Below are 19,981 nucleotides of genomic sequence, written 5' to 3'. Positions count from 1 at the left end.
AGAAGGAGAGAGGGAGAGAGAGAGAAAGATCTTCCATCAGCTGGTTTACTCTCCAAATGGCCACATAGGCCAGAACTGTGAGCCAATAGCTTCTTCCCCGTCTCTCACATTGCTGCAAAGGTCCATCTTATTTGGCCACCCTCTACTGCTTTCCCAGGCCACCAGTAGGGACCTGTATTTGAACTGGAGAATCCAGGAATAGAAGCAGTGCCATATGGGCTGCTGGCACTGAAGTCAGGTTATCAGCTTGCTATGCCGGAGCATTGGCACATCTCCCTTTATTTCTTGGAAGATACTATCTGCCTTTCTCTATCTTTTGCTTCTTAAACTCTAATAATGTGTATATAGCTTTAGACTTGACTGTGAGCCATAAATCACTTAAGGCATCTTTGCCATTTTTACTCATTTTTTTATTTCTCCATAGGCATGGATATTGATATTGGATGTATACATATATAAGTGCATATGTACACATATGTATATTTAAATACACACAATGTGGTGCATGAGATCTGAGTATTGAAAAGGAGTATTAGATAGGTCAAAAATACGGTTAAAGTAGAAACTATAACTAATAATAGCACAAAAATATCATTCATTTACTGTAACGAACATAATATCCTAATATAAATTGCTGATAATAAGGGAAACTGAGTGGATCTAATGGACATTTCTGACCTTGGCTCCTGGCTCCCAGCCTTGGATGAGCCCAGCTCTAGCTATTGTGGGCATTTTGGACTGAACCAGTGGGTGAAAGATCTGTCTCTCCCTCTTTCTCTCTGTAATTCTGACTTTCAGATAAAATAAATCAATTTTCTTTAAAGATGAGTAAGTTAATTAAATATATTTCTCTGTAGGTTTATTATTATCCAAACTGTTTTCTTGTTAGCAATCAAAACAGAATGACCTTGATATAATTAATTGTTCATTTTAGGTGAACGCTATTGAAAAAACTATATGAAACAAACACTTTGATGTTTAGCAAATTTAACCTTAGTTAAGAACCATGAATACAAAACAACCAAAATAACTCAAGATAGAAATTAGGAAAGTCTGTCTGTATTAATAACACAATATTGTCAATACATATAAACATCTAAGGTAATAATATGCATATCGCCAGGTAAAAATATTTCAGCTCCCTAATAATGTATATGGCAGAGCTGGAAGAGATAACCTCAATTTTGGGCCTGTGCTACTTATGCGGGAGAGCAGGAGGGAGTTTCTAGATACTGGCTTCAGCCTTGCCCAGCCGCTTCCTTTGAGGGTACCTATCTCTCCACAGCTGCCTTTCAAATGGCATATATGTATTTGAAAGCATATATATATATATGTGTGTATATATATATATATATATATATATCTTAAATTTTAAATTTTAAAAATGGAGATACATATACTCCAACTGGAAACCTCAAATGAGAGGGAAGAACTAGCCTGGAATTAGAGATTTTCTCTGAATAAAATGTATTTTAGAGAGATTTAAATATTTCTTTGAGGCTAGTTTTCTCAGATGTGTTTATTGATATGAGTAAATGATGGCAGTAAATTGCCATATCCAGCTGGAAAGAACCTGTTTTGTGTTGACATCTTTACTATTAAGCTTAGCTAATGAGTGATGTGCTGTAGTTCTGTAATCAATACACTGTCTAATGTTAAGAAAAGTGGATAGAAAAGCCAACTATGTATGCTGTTTAAATCAAGTCATTGTTTCTTTAAGTAACTCTTAATATTTGACTATCAACTAATTTTGAAATCTTTCTCAAATGATAAATATCAGCTTTGTAATCAAATCTCAAAAAATGTTAAAGATTGTTTCTGGCACAATGGTTCAGTGACTAAATCCTGGCCATGTAGGTGCCAGGAACCTATATAGGCACTGGTTCCTGTCCCAGCTGCTTCACTTCCCATTCAGCTCCCTGTTGGTGGTCTGGGAAAGCAGTAGAGGATGGCCCAAAGCCTTGGGACCCTGCACCCACATTGGAGACATGGAAGAAGCTCCTGGCTTTGGAATCACTTCAGATCTACTTTAGATTGGCTCAGCTCTGGCTACTGTGGCCACTTGGGGAGTGAACCAGCTGTTTAAGATCTTTCTCTCTATATCTCTTCCTTATAAATATGCCTTTGTAATAAGAGTAAACAAATCTTAATAAAAAATTAAAGACTAATTTTTGGAACTTATATTTTGACCTACTATAATTTCTTTTTAGTAATTATTCTAGACTTCAATACTATTTATAAGAAAATGACAAAAAGATTCAGGAGCATATATTGTGGTCAAGTGGAATAACTTACAGGTACTAACTTTTTACATAGGAGTAAAGGATAGTGCAATTTTCCATGCATAATAAATTGCTAGTTACAGATCTTTGATTTAAATGCCATTCATGCTATGTAACCTATTTTCAGCATTATAGAGATTTATTTAGTGTTCATATTAGTAAAAATTGTACTAATTGTATTGCAGCACCACAATTTTAAGTTTTGGTAGCTGAAAATGAAAGGTTTAATTCTTACAATACAATTTCCACTCTGATTCAGTTGGATGTCTTGCTTTGAGTCATAGTCGTGTGGCTGTCCATTTTCTGGAACAAGCCATTCAGCATGTCAGAGAGAAAAAAAAGTAAAAGTCTCCTGTCAGAAATTTAATGCTCCAGGTCAGAGACAAAAAAACTCCCCAAACCAACATGATGATGAACACTACTTATATGTCTCCATTCAAATGCAAGACAGAATGTGTTGGGTTTCCCAAGATTATCTCCAGCCATCATGATTCCCTAAGGGACACATAGAGTTCAACATAAACCTGAACACATGATGATGATTTATTACAGGGAAATGAAATGAAACAAAATCAAGAAAGGGAAATACTGCATGGGCACAGTTCCTATGCCTCCCAACTGAAGTTGCAGAAGACATACTTAATGTATTCAGCAACGAGTCATGATAGTATATGTCATGTGTTGTCTACCAGTGACTTTCATTAGAAATTCAGTATGCTGACTTTTTACTGGGGACCAATTCTTCTGGGTCCTCTCTGTGCAGAACATGCCAAAATTCCAGATTCCCAAAAACGGTAGGTTCAACACAAATCATAAAAAATATAAACACCTTGAACTGTCACTAACAGCTAAATTTAACTAGGAACACTCTGAAAGGCAAGTTGTAAGATGCTAGCCAAGACCAAATTTTACAAGTCATTGTAAGGACAGCAATCTCAGCTATGATATGTTAAATCTTTTTCTCTACATGACTAAGTTTAATCTCCGCTCTACAGCTAGAATAACATGGACAATTCTGATAATGTTCAAGTCTCTATTTTAGAATACCTATGCTACCCTGTTTATTTTAGTACTATGCTTTAATGTCAGAATCAACTTCCCTGTCCATTGATAGAGGAATAAATAAGGAAAATGTATATGTTTACACATAATGGGATATTATTTAGAAATTAAGGATGAAATTTTGTCATTTACAGCATAATACATAGAACTGAAAATCAGGGTCTAGCACCATACAGGTTCTTGCCTTAGACACTCTGGGATCCCATATGGGCACTGCTTCTAAACCTGGAGGCCCAGCTTCCCATCCAGCTCCCTGCTCATGACCTGGAAAAGCAGCAGAGGATGGCTCAAAGCCTTGGGATCCTGCACCAACTTGGGAGACCTGGAAGAGTCTTCTGCCTCCTGGCTTCGGGTCTGCTCAGCTCCAGCCGTAGAAGCCGCTTGGGGAGTGAATCAGCCAATGGAATATCTTCCTTTCTGTCTCTCCTCTCTGTCTGACCTTCCAGTAAAGATAAATTTAAAAAAAAACCCTAAAAACCATTATGTTAAGTGCAACAAGTCAGCTACAGAAAGAAAAATACACATTTTTTTCTCTCATGTGAAACCGAAAAGTGTTTAATTGAAAGTTATATGGGTTAAATAGGTAGGAAACTGGTTGGATTTCTGGAATGAAATAGGCAAATAGCTAGTTAGGTCTACTGAGTATATGTCACAAGCCATTATCTTTCTTTCACCTATGCTGTCAATCAAAATGTCTGCCTGCCTAGGATCTACCTGTTACACCCAGGACCTGCAAGTAGAAGATATAATCTGAGTGGAGACTGGGAGCAGCCTCTTTTCAGCAGGAGCTTCGTGGAAAACCAGTACATTTTTTCAGTCCTCGACTGTTTACTTTTTTGCATGTGGATGGTTCCTTTTCACTCTCCTGGCATTGCACCCTTTTGGGTGCTCTTTTCTCTCTACTTGGTGGGCAACTCAATTATAAGTCCATCATTCTGCAATTGAAATGTATCCTGACATAGTAGGAATGGACAATGGCAGAGAATCCAGCATTCTATTGTCAAGATATATTTAACAGTTTCATTGGAAGTTCATCTTTGATTTGAAACTAGAGATGCATACTGCATTGTATCTTCACATCTGGATATGGTAGTCTCTATTACACAGTTGCTATACATCTCCATAAAGGAAAAGGCATAAAATAAAATCAACAACAAGAAGAAAAAATAGAAATTTACAATGCCAATGAAGTTAAATAACATGTCACTGAATGACCAATGTGAGATAGCCTTTATTTTTGTCCACCACAATAAACATTTTATGTCATTTTACTGTTGCTTCTTTGAAATTTTGTTGAGTATATTTATAGTGCTTAGGATTAGATGAATAATATTTTTAAAATATATAGAATTTTAAAAATAGAATCTTGAATAGGCATAGAGTTAGTTATATGAGCAAAAGGCATTTCTAAAATCACATTAACATTAGTATCTGATGAGGCACATGGGATAAGAAAAAGTCTCATTGCTTTAAGCATTCTGTATAAATACTACGTGCGGATATGTATACTTGTTAGCACACATGCATCTGCTAGCACACAGACTGCTGAAGGAAGTATGTATGAGTCATTGGAAATTTATTTCAGCTCAGAAAGCAGTGATAGAAAATTACTATAGTTATATGCAGTTTATTCAAGTTAATTTTTAAAATCTTTCTATATTACTCCTTGTTTTGGGTTCCCACATAATCTAGAAAAAGCCTTCTCAAATAAAAATATGTCCAGTAGAAAACTTTTAATGCTAGGATATTGGCTCAAGGACAGATGGATTAAGAGGAACTGATTAGCACAAAGATAGACAATATTAGATAGATACTTAAATCAGATGAGGAGTGACAGCATAAGAAATGTAGGGTACAGCAATAATAGAAATGTCCATCTTCTTACAATAGCAGGAGAACATCATTCTGTATCAACTTGCCTTTATCTACTGAGTCCAAAAATAGTACTTTAGTGACACAAAACCTTAAATAATCCTTCTGAATCATCATCAGTTATACTTCCTAGCAATAACCTTTTATTAAGAATTCACTTTGCTAGGGCTTTGATCAATGTTAAAGAATGACAGGAATTTTTCTTCTTGTCTCCAGTTGCTTCTCTCATAGGCAAAAACCTTCTTTGCATGCATATGATCTACAGACTTTTCTGTACAATCACTTCATGAAATTTAGTAATGTGTAGATTTCATAGGCAAAGATAATTTAGCTAAAACCATTAACTCATACTGAGAATAAGACAATGTTCTCCCTCTCATAAAACAAGCAAAACTTTTTGGAAAAAAGTATTTTTGACATTGACAAGCTATAGTAAGAAAGATCCACTCTAGTATTTAACTTTGAGGGTAGCATTAATAAAGCATTAAGCCTGTGATTATTATATTAGTTTTTTGTAGACTAGTAATAAACTTAATAATGATGGCAGAAAAATATATTCAAGAAAATTTGTTTCATTGGCAATTACAAATTTATATAATTCACAGTGTCTATTACCCCTTTTTTTATGTAGCATTCCTCTATTTTTCTGAGGTTAATTTAGACTACTTAATGTCTTTCAACCAAAAAGGTGGGGGCAAGGCACTGTTTTAAAATTTATGCTATGAGCCCCACATGATGGCCTAGTGGCTAAATCCTTGCATTGCATACATCAAGATCCCATATAGTCGTTGGTTCATGTCCCAGCTGTTCCACTACCCTTCCAGCTTCCTGCTTGTAGAAGTAGTAGAGGATGGTCCAAAGCCTTGGAACCCTGCACCCACATGGGTGTCCCGGAAGAAGCTTCTGGCTCCTGGCTTTGGATTGGCTCAACTGTGGCTTTTGTGGCTACTTTGGGAAATGAACCAGCTGATGAAAGATCCATCTCTTTGTATTTCCTTCTCTGTGTATATCTGCTTCTCCAATTAAAATAAATAAACTTTAAAAAAACTTATGAAATGACACCAAAATGTTTTGAAATAATTATGGAGTTAAGCAACCATTAAAAATAATTTTCCAAAAGTGTGCATCCTAGCATATTCTGCATATCAACCTCTAGTTTCACACGAACTATGGCTGTTGAGTGAGACAAGCACCGTCTCTGCCTTATAAAGACTGGACATATGTACAACATTAATAGACTAATCAAATGTTACATTTTGATTTATGTTCATTGTTAGAAGATATGTTGCAAAGGCAAAACATGTCTTATGTATTAGCTAAATGTTGCAAACTTTTCATTTGCCTTGAGGGCCAAAATTCTTCCTTAGAAAGGTTACAGTCATCCCTAAATTTAGGTATCCATTAGTCAGTGATGGTGAAAAGCAAGTTCATTAAGATCAATTTAATCCACATTGCCTCTTTACCTGATTCTAAAAATGCCTTCGCACACTGAGAGGTGTCTTTTCTTTCTCCTCTATTAATTAAAACTTCTATATTTTCAAAACATAGATTAATGTGCACTCATGAGAAAGAAAGAAAGAAAATCTCTGGCCCTTCTCTATGTCTAAGACAGAGTAATTATCAGATATCACCCTTTAGAAAGCAGGGAAAATGTGCTTTATTGTGGAGAATAGCAGGAATACTTAGCTTGATGGAAAGCTCAGTAACACAGGCGCTTAGTTTCTTCCATTAAGAAGAGAAAATGATGACACTGAACCCTGAACCTAGACCTGACACCCTCACTGTTGATTTACTGCAGAGGGAAAGGTCACTGTGCTGAATCACCTGCTAATGTGGCTCAGGGACAAAGTCATTTGTGTGTATTGTTACACCCTATCATTTTAGGAGCAAAAGATTTGGAAGCCAGAATCTGACATTTTCAGAGCATTGTTGTAGTGCTAAAGAGCTTAGAGTGTTTATTTCAGATACCTTCGCAAAAAAAAACAAGGTGCTTTTTATTCTGAAATTTTTAAGTAAGACTACCCTACCAAAGTTTAGTGAGCTTTCAGTCAAAAACCTTCTTGAGGAGGCTGAACCTAAATAACTGAATATCTAGGACAAAAAGAACTGAAGTGCTTTCATCTGAAAGCTTTCTCTTCAGAATTGCAAAACATGAATAACATTTATTTTTTCCATTTCAGTGTTTCTATTAAGTCTGTGTTGACTAATTTCTCAGGAGAATTTCAACCTGGCTTTTTTGGAGGACACACACACATCTGTAGATTATATCACAGTGAACTATTCCAGGGGCCTGCATGGGGCTATAGCAAGTCAGTCCTTTGTCTGTGGTGCCAGCATCCCATACAAGCCCTGGTTTGATGTACCTCCTGGTGAACGGCCTGGGAAATCAGAGGAGGAGGTACTAAGGTTTTGGAGCCCCGCACCAATATAAGAAATTGTACTATAAAATTCAAAAACTCAAAATAAAAATTTAGCAACAACAACAACAAAAAAAAGAAATTGTGGAAGAAAGCAGGAGTCGGAGCTGAGTTGATCCGGAGAGGAGCCCGGAGCTTCATACTGTAGTAAGTTACAAAGCTAGTTCACACTCAGGGGCATGTCATTCCTCCATAACCTAGGCGTTTTCTCCTGCCCACCTGTGACTCTCACCTGTTGCCTGAGAGGGGCGGTATTGTACTGTTGTGGAACCACTCCCCTCACAAGCCCCTATAATGACTCGTGGTGAGGAGGGGCTCGCTCTTCTTGGTCCTGTGCTTCTGATGTTCTGGCACTCCGATTCTTGGCTTTCCCAGTACCTCTGAGGACAGGTATGTCCTGTGTGTCTGTATTCCTCACGCTGTGTTCACTGCTTGGGCGAAACAATGAAGATAACAATGCTATGATGCTTTGTATTTCTAATTTGTGTACTATCGGGAGTTTCAGGAGAGGTAAGGCATAGAAGTAGTGGAATGTGGGCAGAGAAGCCAGGGAAAGGTGAATGCCTGCAGTTTTGTTAGTGTGTCCAAGTTATTTGTTGTATGTCTCTTAGAATAACATATTGTTGGGGAATATGTTACATAGGTCTTAAGCTTAATGGAGGGATCAGGGTAACAACCATTTGTTCCTCTTAGGGTTATGATTGATTGGATTTCCATATGACGATTTATTGCATTGCCATATGGACTTATGATTTGCTATTTCTAGTGGGCCCTGTTACCACCAAGCTTGGTTAATAAAGACTCCTTAATAAACCTCAGCCATGTCTGGCACGATCTCTCTTGCACTCCACAACAAAACAGGTCTCCCATGTGGGTGCAGGAGTCCAAGCACTTGGGTCCTCCTCCACTGCTTTCCCAGGCCATAAGCAGGGAGCTGGATGGGAAGTGGAACAGCCAGGACATGAACAGGTGCCCACATGGCATGTTGACATCTGCAGGCAGAGATTAGCTAGATGAGTCATTGCTCTGACCCTAGAATGAGCACATTCTGGAGAAGTCAGAAAACACAAGACAAAACAAAAAACAACTGAGCTGTAACCCAAGTAGTTCAAATCAGAAGTTTTCCTTTCCCTGCACCGTGTTCTTCAACTTAAAGAACAATGCAGTTTTCTGAGAAATCTGGTTAAAATTGTTGAGAAGAAATAATTCAAGTTCTTACTTGATGAACAAGAAATTAATATAATTATCTATTACTTCTTTTGTAAATAAATAATAAATATAATAGTGGGTTTTCAAATCCAGTATATATCACATTTTTTCTTAATTCTGTTTATAGAGAATTTATACAGAAGCTTCCAGGAATGATATAAAAGGTGAAGAAAACCACTTAGTCAAAAATCCTTAAGTCAAACACTAGTACAAGGTGAAAAGTATTCATATGGAAATTGTGTTGAAAAGACCACATTGTGTGCTACTAATGACTGAGAAAAAAGAAATGAAGCAAACTGACTGCATCACAATTTACTTCTGCTAAGAGAAATTCATGTACCTGTGTGTAGGCAAGACAGCTTGGCCCAAAGTGCAACTGCTGCTGGGCCTTGGGCCAAGAAAATTTATAGTGTATCTTAAAATGCTTTATTTGTTAGTTTAATAATCTCCAGGCTGTATTCCTAGAGCAGCAACCCCCTAGAGAAGTGTCAATCAGACTATCAGAGACCACTTCTACTCTGTGAAAAAAATATTATTTCAAAAGACCCTTGTAAAAAAGGGAAAGAAAAGCAAACTAAAAAGGCAGCATGAGATGCAGAAAGATGATACTGAAAGCCTCTTTCTTGTTCTTTATGCTTTGAAAATATCTATTGAAATAGACTGTAAGGTTGTATCACTATTGTGCTTTTCATATCTATAAAACATTACTACTTTGATGTTTTTGATACATGTCAATAACATAAAATAAAATGCAAAATAAAAATCTAAGACATTCATTTATTTGAAAAGTTAGAAGATCAGATGAAAACCTGCCTGACCTCTGAGGCACAAATTGTGATATTGGACAAACACCTGGATTTCTGGAATATCCTAGGAGTAACACAGTAAAACTGCCCCTAGCATCATGCAGAAATATCAACTTCAATAGCTATTCATACACCAAATTCCAACAGAAGGCAGCTGAGAGCATGGTACCTGGTTTTAGCACACAATAAAACACCTGTAAGAGGGTAAAGGATGCTGCCTGCTTCACCTTCTTAAGAAACACATTCTAGAGAGATACAGTCCACTTGGGGGAAAGAAAGGAAATTCAGTATGGTACTTACACTTGGAACACAGGGACATGCTTGACATTGGAAACACAGTACTGGGAAGACCCACTAGGCTCTGCCCCAAGACATTGCCTCCAATGGAAACTTGGAACATAAAGTAACCTAGACTTTAGTTTGTTGGTCAATGGACTGGATCTACCACAACTTCCATTAGCCCTGGAAAGCAGGAGGATAAAGATTGCATATACTACGGAGTAGTACACACAGAACTTTGTCCTGAACTCAATGACAGTTTGATAAAATCCAGCATCAGGAAGATCTCAATAGTCTATATCCTTAGATAAATGTCCAGAGATAGAACTTCTGGACCTGCCTTTGTGCCAGCTGGCGAACCATGGCCAAGTTTTAACTGTTAACTTTCAAAAAGAGCAAGCTGGCAGGCTTCTATTGGTGGGTTTGAAGCAAGCAACTTTCAAAGGGTACAAACTAAGGGGCTATAGGGTAGTGGGTCTTCTCTAACACCGGGGACCTCCTTCCTGAGGAGGGCCCCACCTATGTAACTTGCCGTGTGTCCTGACAGTCACGTGGACTATCAGGCCTGGAGTTCACACTGCCCCCAGCCAAGCAAGTAAGGCGGAAATCACAAAAAGCAGAAAACACCGAGGTTCTTCAATACTATGATTAATTTTCTAATTTTTAAAATGACTTATTTATTTTTATTTGAAAGTCAGATTTTTACTGAGAGACAGAAGAGTTCTTCCATTTGTTCACTGACTCCCCAAATGATCACTGCAGACAGAGTTGACTGATTTAAATCTAGGAATCAGAAGCTTTTTTCGGGGCACCCACATGGCCACAGGAACCTAAGGACTTAAATAATTACCCATTGCTTTCCCAAGCCTTCAACAGGCAGCTGGGTCAATAGTGGAGAGAATTTTCTAAAATTTTTAATAAAAACTTTAATGACATTTGAGATTTGGTTTTTGTCATTACAATTTTATCAGCTTATTTCATTTCTAAAATGTCTTTTCAATGAATATCTGTTGACTATTGTTTATTTTCATGTAGTCTTTCCTTTTAACAATAACACAATGTTCTTAAACCGTGTCATATATTTTTCTTTTGTTATGTTTTAGAAATATCAAGACCGATGAGCGATACAGCAGGTTAAGCTGCCTCCACTGATACCAGCATCCCACAGGAGTGCTTGTTCCAATCACTGGATGTTCTACTTCCAATCCAGCTCCCTGCTAATATACATAAGAAAGAAGCCTAAGATGGCCTGATTTCTTGAGCCTCTACTCCTCCCTTATGAGACTCAGAAAGAATCTTGGATCCTGGCTTTATGGGTAGTGAACCAGCAAATGGAAGTTTTTCTCTGTCTCTCTTTTCCTGCAATTCTGCCTTTCAAAAAGAAAAGGAAGACATATCTAAATGCATAGTGGATGTTCCCCCAAATATCAAATATTTGTGAAAACTAAACAGAGTTCTGGAACTTATTAGATTTCAGAGTTTGTAACTTGATTACATGCATTCAGTACTATCATCAATATCATCATTGTCAAACAAAGTGTGTGTGTGTATGAATACATGTTATTCCGAATATAGTTGTGTGGGTGTACATGTGGCTTTTACATTATATATATAGGATGTGGGCATAGTTTCTCCTTCATTCTGTGTACATTCATTTATTCATTATAAATCAAGGTGACAGGTAATAGTAATATTTTCTTTTTAGAGACAAGGACACTGAGATTCCAAAGCATTGGATATTTGCTCAAGAATATGTCCATAATATTGCAGTTGTCCATTTTGAATTCTCACTAAATTTGTGGAAATAACATTCCAAGAATGAAAATCCTTATTACTGTGAAACTGAGAAAAATGTCATTGACTTGCTGTGTGACCAAGTAACAAATCACTAGTATGAAGATTCTAGTTTTGTAAGCTATGGAATGAAAAAGTTATGCTAAATTATAACATACTCCCCATTTGTTATTGAGTGACATTAGTTCTTACTCATTAAAAAAAAAACACATTTTAGTAAAATTCTCTTGTCATGAGTTAGGCTACTTCATTTTTCACCTTATCTCAAGGCTTTGTGAAGAGTGATTTGGTCGATAGATATTTGGCAGCTCAGTTCACTCATAGTTAAATATTCAGACATTCACTCAAATTTTTTTTAAGATTTATTTATTTTTATTGCAAAGTCAGATATACAGAGAGGAGGACAGACAGAAAGGAAGATCTTCCGTTTGATGATTCACTCCCCAAGTGACCACAATAGCCATCGCTGTGCCGATCCAAAGCTGGGAACTAGAAAATTACTCCAGGTCTCCTATCTGGGTGCAGGGTCCCAGTTTTGGGCCATCCTCGACTGTTCTCCCAGGCCACAAGGAGGGAGCTGGATGGGGAGTGGAGCTGCCGGGATTAGAACCGGTGTCCATATGGGATCCCGGCACCTTCAAGGCGAGGACTTTAGCCGCTAGGCTATCATGCCAGCCCCACTCACATATTTTTAAAAACACTTGTGTTTAAAACACCCTGAATCAGTATCATTGCTGTTTACTGGGTAACAGTGACATGACAGAACCTACTTAGTGTTAGATGATGACTTCTGACCACCCGCTGTTGGAATGATATCAGCAAATTGTCCAAAATTGTAACAGAAGTTTTATTAGAAAATATGCTCCTGGGTCTCCTTTGTGCAGCATGGAGGGAAGAAAGAGGAAGCAAAAAGGGTGGATGAGATATGTATTGAGGACTGTTGGGGGCTGGCAAAGGGGCTGTCTATGCCCTAATTGGGTAAAAATGTCTGTTCAGGTGTGTCATTGTTTGGCTGAAATCCCACCAGGCTGGTGATGTAACTGGTTCCTGTGGCCCCTCTTGTTCCGGGCTGAAGCCTGGGTGACATGCCAGGTCTGGAGCAGAACCAGCCCCTCACCTCCAGTGCCCTGGGTAGCCATCACTTACGGATCACAATATATAAAGAAGGCAAAGAATGAATATCACATCAGTGATTTCACAGTTATATTCTCAGACATGCAACAAGAACTCAAAGGAGTGCATTAAAGCAAGGGAAACAAGAATAGCTTTGCCTCAGCAGGAATGCTAACGGGCTGTGCAGTATTTGTATAAGAAAATCACCACAATACTGACATATATCTTACAGAAAAATATGTTATGTTGACCATTTCATTCAGCACCAAAAGTTGAATATAAAAGTATCAGTGAGGCAATTCTGTAGTAACAAACAAGAGAAAATACTGTTGATATAAGTCCAGATATTTCCCCTCCCCCCACATTAAAAAGCTGTATGGGTGCAATTTTGGGTCCTGCTTGCTGCACTTCTCATCCAGCTCTTTGCTAATGTACCTGAGACAGCACTGGAAGATGACACAAGTCCCTGGGCCCCTGCTACCTACATGGGACATCTAGATAGAGGTCCTGGCTCATGGCTTCCGCCTGGCCCAATCCTTGCCATTGTGGCCATTTGCGGAGCAAACCAGCAAATGGAAGATTTCTCTGTCTCTCCTTCTGTCTCTGTAAATCTGCCCATCAAATAAGTTAATAAATATTTGGAAAAATATTTGCCTACATTCACTAAATGATCCTCTTATTTTTGTTTCACTGTCCAAAGAAAGCTGCTTGTTCAGAACTACCATCAAATGAGGTAAAAAAAAAAAAAGGGGGGGGGAGGGATAATTTACCCATGTTCTCAGAAGAAAAAAACTTCCTATTTGTGTGCTCATTTTTAGTTGCAAAATCACATCTTTTGCCTGGGAAGTGTCCTGATTCACATCTTTTGCCTGGGAAGTGTCCTGATTCAAGTGCTGGCAATTACTTACCCTGTTTGGTTCTCCAGTTTTTCACTGTTCATCCTGAACTGTCAATAATTTATCTGTTTGACTCCCTTCTGGATTAAGGGTGCTGTGAGTACACAGCCTATGCCTTATTTATTTAGCTCTGAGTCCTCAGCAGACAAGGTGCAGTGAACAGAGAGTATTTGCAATTTAAGCTCAGCCATTTACTCTACTATGTAAACAATACTTTAAATAACAACATATAGGTATTTGGACAATGGGAAAAGGGCAATTGTAAAAGAAAAAAAAAGGTTACAATCTAGAATAGTCAAAAGGCTTGTTTAGGAAATTGATACAATTGAATCCCAAAGAACTCTATTACATCAAATAAAATAGTGTTTAAATTGGAATTATCCATCTTTTAAATCATTTTTCAGAGGGGAATTCTAATGTTTTGAAGTCAAGATAATCAAGGTCAAAATTTAGAAAGCCAAACTGTATTCTTTAATATAATACTTACTGTTAGGAATAATTCAAATTCTTAAAAAAATGCTTTGTTTAACTGAATAATGAAACACAACACTTTTTATGCTCACCTCAACAACTCAACTACTTCTAAGAAAAAGCAATTATATGTACCTTATCTGCATAGAAATGTTTTTAAAGCAGGATTTCTTTAGGCTCATCTCTTGGATGAATTTTCCATTTCTCTTAATTAATGTTACCACAGTTTAGCTAAACCCCTATTATAATATGTAAATAAGAGTTTAACTCAATCAGTATACATATGCAGAATTGAGAAGAATAACCATGAAACAGCTTACCATAATTACTAAGTTGCATCAACAGTCTTATTGAAAGGCTAGTTAATTCAATTTGTCATTATTGGCTTGTATGTTAAAGTGAAATTATATGCGGGGAGACAGCATATTTCCCATCTTTAACTTAAGATGCTGTGTAGATAAAGGTCACATTGCAAAGGACTGTATAATTTGATTCAATTTTTAAAAGAAATCACATCTTTTTCACTGCCAAGAAGCTGTAATGTGTTTCTGGCACCAATTGAAAAGAATTCTGTATGAAATTAGAATTTATGTAGATATTTAAGACATTACAAAGACTGTACAGTTAGAGCAGCTATAGTGATATCATGAGAATGAAGTTTTTTCTGAAGAAAATTGCTAGATGTAAACTTAATTACACGTCTTTGCCAAAATGGGCGTTACTTCCAGTGGTTGGGAGCTTCTGCCCTGTGGGCCGTGTAATACCTGAGAAATTTTTTGGTTTGTTCCTGCAGAGGCAATCTTCAGGCAGGAATCGGAATTCAATAAATATATAGTAAACTGGCTTTAAGAAGATTATTTTGGATGATCTACAAATATTTTAAATATCCAAATATCCTTTGGAAACAAAAATGTCTCCCATCCTTGTGTGGAAATAGCTCTAAGTAGGACGCTATTTGTGTAGGACTTTTGAGTAAGAATCTTTTAGTGTGTTGTTAGAAACAGTCAAATAATTCAGTTGTCTTTTACATAATGAGCTGGTTGGAATGGGTGGTTGGCCAAGTGGGTTAGACACACCCATGTTCCATGTAAGAGTACCTAGGTATAGTACCTGGCTTCGGCCATGATCTCCATTTCCTGCTAATGCTGAGTCTTGGAGGCACTAGTGATGTTTGTTCCAGTCTTGGACTTCTTTCCTCCGTGTGGGAGACCTAGACTGATTACCTGTCTCCTGCTTCATCCTGGCCACAGTTCAGCTATTGTGTGCATTTGATAAGGGAACAGTATCTAAGTTTTGTTTTATCTAAAATGAATAAATAGTTAAGAAAGATGTAATCGCTATGAAAGCTCAGTGTAAGAGGTAGCATTGAGGTGATCAGGTTAAGCCATCACTTGCAACGCCTTCATCCCATGTCATGGTTCTGGTTTGAGTTTCAAGTGAACATCCTCTAATCTAGCTTCCTGCCAATGAAATTAGGAAGGCGATGAGTGATGGCATAGGTGCTGGGGTCTCAGTCACCCCGTCACTCACCCGTGAGTAAGATGCAGACAGGTTTCCTGGCTCTGAAATTAGATCTGCCTCTGCTTCTGTGGCCTTTTGAGCAGTAACCAGCAAATGGAATGCACCTCTTTCTTTCTATCTCTGCCACTCTAATTTTTAATCATCTTTAAAATATAAAGTTCATGCTCACTTTTGAAAAAAAATTCCTGAATTTTATAAATAAATAAATCTTCCATTACTATGGCAAGAGTAACAAAAGTGTTAATAAAAGAAGGAAAAAACTGAAATCAGTAGTTTTTATTTAAAATACCATTAGTTGGAAGTTAACATTTATTTTAATGTAGATAAAATTATTTTGCACAGTCATGTCTAAGGGTTTAAGGTAGACGATTTCGTTTTAAGAAGAACCCAGAAATAAAGCCTATTTACTAAGGATAGCCAGATGGACATATACTTTATTCATTCATAAGCATAGCATAAAATACTCCCAGGGATAAAATAGAGAATCTGGCACTTGGGTCATTCCTTCCCATCTGATTGTGAACATGCTGTGCTTTGATGTGCAAAGCCTCGGTTTCTATGGAGAATATAATAACAATCTATGTTTAAATTGTAAATTTTAAGCATTTAATTACAAGTATTACTAAGCTTATAGTCTTAAGGAGAAAATAGCAAATACTAGATCATCTGTAAGCATGGCATGTTTTCACATCATGTATAGTCTGAATTTCTCCTTTTTCCCTTTGGCTATAATCGCTGGAGCCATCTACTTGGCCTTACAGTTTCAAAGGTCATAGAGTTCAAGAACATGCTGAAGCTCATTCCTTGTGTCTTCATGTCCTCCAAATTTTCTTTCATAGCTTAGTGTTCTTTATATTGCTATAACAAATTTTTAAAGTAACAGGAAATACTTTGAACAAAATTATATAAGTGTTATGTACATATTAAATTGTTTTAGCAATTGGAAAACATGTTATTTTCATCTGTTTCTTTATTGAAAAGGGAGAGAGACAAAACAGAGCGGCAGAGAGAGTGCTTCTCTTGCTGGGTTACTCCCCTTAATGCCTGCAGTTGCTTGGACTGGGCCAGGCAAAAGTCCCTAGCACGGAAGCTAGTGCAACTCTAACCGATAGGTAGGAAGAACCTGATTTCTTGAAACATCACTAATTGGGGCCTGGCGGCGTGGCCTAGCGGCTAAAGTCCTCGCCTTGAAAGCCCTGGGATCCCGTATGGGCGCCGGTTCTTATCCCGGCTGCTCCACTTCCCATCCAGCTCCCTGCTTGTGGCCTGGGAAAGCAGTTGAGGACGGCCCAATGCATTGGGACACTGCGCCCACGTGGGAGACCCGGAAGAGGTTCCTGGTTCCCGGCTTCAGATCGGTGCAGCACTGGTCAATGCGGCTCACTTGGGGAGTGAATCATCAGACGGAAGATCTTCCTCTCTGTCTCTCCTCCTCACTGTATATCTGACTTTGTAATAAAAAAATAAATAAATCTTAAAAAAAAAAAAAAGAAACATCACTATCTTTTTCAGGGACTATATTAGCAGGAACCTGGAGCCGGAAGCCAGAAAAAAACAGAGAAATAAGATAAACATCCGGTGGTTCAGGTCTCACCCACATGCAGCAACACATGCTGTTCCAGGTTAGAGAAATTAGACAGACAATAAAACTAGAGCTCCCTTGTGGTAACAGTGACATAACTATCCAAACCAGCACTGGCTGCTACTCCATGCACAGTAGTTAGGAGCCAGAGTGGGAAGTGGGACCAGGACCTGAACCCAGGCATCTCCATTTGGATGAAAGTACTTTATCCTGTGGAAAAATCTCTTGTCACAGTCTGGTGAGTTGGGAAAATACTGAAACTGCAAAACCGCTGCCACATACAAGATGCAAAAGAATTTCATCATCTGAAAATTATCCTCTGCACTTTGCTGTCATTCTTTGCCTCCCACGCCACAGCACATGGCTCATCTGATTCCCAGCCCTATGAATCGAACTTTTCCACAGCATCATAGGAAAACAATTACACAAAAAACATGTTGTGATGACTTTAATTCACAGAGTAACATGCTTTGAAAATTCAACCATATATCCCCACTTAATAAGAATGTATTCACTTTTATTACAGACTAATCTGTTTACTCATGTACACTTGTTTATCTATCCAGGAATTAAATTATGTTGCTTTTAGATTTTGAATATTATTAATAACTTTGATATAAACATTCACAATTTTTAGAATATATGTTTTTACTTCTCATTTATTAACTAATAATGTTTTTCATATAGAAAGCAGTTTCAGAAAATGCAAAACTAACAGCTGTATGTCTGAGAATTCACATCAGCTCCATCTTCAACATTATTTCATGCTGCACATTTTCAACTTCAACTAATGTAGTAGGAAAATTATAGTATCATATCTAGTTTACGTTAGCTGAAGTGATAGTTTGCCACGTATTTTTGGTTACATGCATACCCAAATATTTGCTATTTTATCGTACTGTTTGCTTGCTCTTGGATTTTAGGAATATTAAAGCAGAGATGTTTTGATATAATATTGCATATTATACACATAGAAACAATCCAGTGTTCCTACAGAATTCCGGCTTACAGGTCAGGGCTAACTCGGCTGCCCAACACCGCGGCCTGTCTGCATGGCTCGTCTATATTCTCTTACTGCTTGGTCTGCTCAGAACCCCGACTCTGGGAAACTCACCAGTTTATGTTTTGCTTCCATCTTCTTGTTCTTTAGCGTGAAAATTCCCTTCCCAATAGTATTATGGTGTAATTAGGCAGTTAAGAGTTCACGGGAGCTGGTACTCATGTATCGCTGCGAAGTGATGCTGTCTCTTTAACTGCCAGTAGGTTATGCCCACCTTCCCAGGGTGCACCCATCACTTCCGGGGCCAGGGCACCACTTCAGATCCGGTTGTGTACTCATTTTTAGGTGCAACCCTCTTCCTTATAAAATGGGTTGAGGAGGGAATGTTCTTTATTCCGTGGACTGTGCTCTTACTGCTGGCGCTCTCTTTCTCTACCATGAACCTACCGCAGACGGACCCAATGCAGGCCTCCGGCTCTCGGTGGACCCCTTGCCGCTCCCCCACAGGTACTGTTTTCATTTTTTTCTCTTTTTTACGGACAATGTTCTCATTCACTTATATTGGTTATTTCTCTGGGGTGGTCCACAGTTGTGTAAGATTGTGTGTTCGTTCTCTCACTGTTAAATAAAATTTCTATTTGCCGAGGATACTAGAGTCCGCTTAGTAGAAACACTGAAGTAAAAACGGATGTAAAAACGCCTCCGTGGGAGTCGAGAGCCTGGTTCGGGAATCAGTATGTTCACTGTTCACCTCAGTAGGTTTTATTATAGGGCCATAATAGTTCTGTTCTCTCAAAAATGACTCCCATATTGTTTCCTATGTCTTGTGTGTGAAGGCGCGTGTCTCACACATGTTCACGCAGGTGTGTTTCGTTAGTTGTTTCAGAGGGGTGAATATAGCGCATGTTCCTGGATCGTGGCCGAAAGCTCAAGTTCTTTCCTGTTTACCCACCCTCCGCACCCCATCCCCATTATTCCTCTTTAAAAGTCAATTTGGAGAATTTTGCTTAATCGACCCCTGGGTTCTTTTCTGTCCCATATTGTTTTAAACTACAGAGATGTTTCTCATCTCAGACTTTTGTATCCGCCTGTATCCTTGCATTTCTCCTTCTCTTTTCCAGTTTGGGATGCTTACAAATTCCCCAGTTGTGTAGGCCCGTTCTCCAACTTTTCCACTTGATTTTTTTTTAAGATGTGCTTATTTGTTTATTTGAAAGGCAGGACAACAGAGAGAGACAGATGAATGGATAGAGAGGAGCTCTTGTGCTTACTGCTTCACCCTCCCAAGGCCCACAGCAGCTGAGCTGGGCCAGGCCAAACCCAGCGCGCTGCAGCTCCATTCTCAGCTGCTTGTGGATGGCAGAGACCAAAACACTTGGCTCTCTTTCTGCTGCCTTCCCAGACACAGGAGCAGGAAGCTGGATCATAGGCAGAACAGCCGAGCCTCAAACTGGCACCCCCACATAAGAGATTCTCAGTGGGCTAATCCATTGCCTCACAGCAGCGGCCACTGTACTGCATCGTCTAAGTTGTTAGTAATTATTATTTAATGTCTGTTTCATAGTTCTGATATGTGTAGCATTCTAACTTCTGGTTCTGTAGTTATTTCTTGGACTAATGCTTCTTCTTACTCTCTTTGGTTCCTCACGTTGTTTATATGTTGGCTATTGAAAATAA

General features: G+C 38.2%; 1 protein-coding gene and 1 long non-coding RNA gene across 9 annotated transcripts in view; one reads left to right on the top strand and one right to left on the bottom strand.

Moving 5' to 3' along the window:
* The window catches only part of LOC131482078 (uncharacterized), a 96,661-nt gene extending 78,060 nt beyond the window's left edge, over positions 1–18,601 (bottom strand). Inside the window, exon 1 of the long non-coding RNA XR_009246752.1 lies at positions 18,419–18,601. This is a non-coding gene — a long non-coding RNA (uncharacterized LOC131482078). The remainder of the gene's footprint in view (positions 1–18,418) is intronic.
* A 134-nt stretch (positions 18,602–18,735) lies between these two features.
* The window catches only part of MGAT4C (MGAT4 family member C), a 617,011-nt gene continuing 615,765 nt past the window's right edge, over positions 18,736–19,981 (top strand). For all 8 annotated transcript variants that reach the window (XM_058673691.1, XM_058673683.1, XM_058673688.1 and 5 more), the window contains exon 1: positions 18,736–18,811. The gene's annotated coding sequence lies outside the window, so the exon portion shown is untranslated. The remainder of the gene's footprint in view (positions 18,812–19,981) is intronic.

This window comes from Ochotona princeps, chromosome 15 (assembly GCF_030435755.1).
Source record: "Ochotona princeps isolate mOchPri1 chromosome 15, mOchPri1.hap1, whole genome shotgun sequence".
Lineage (NCBI taxonomy): Eukaryota > Metazoa > Chordata > Mammalia > Lagomorpha > Ochotonidae > Ochotona > Ochotona princeps.
This window is presented reverse-complemented; position numbering and strand designations above follow the sequence as displayed.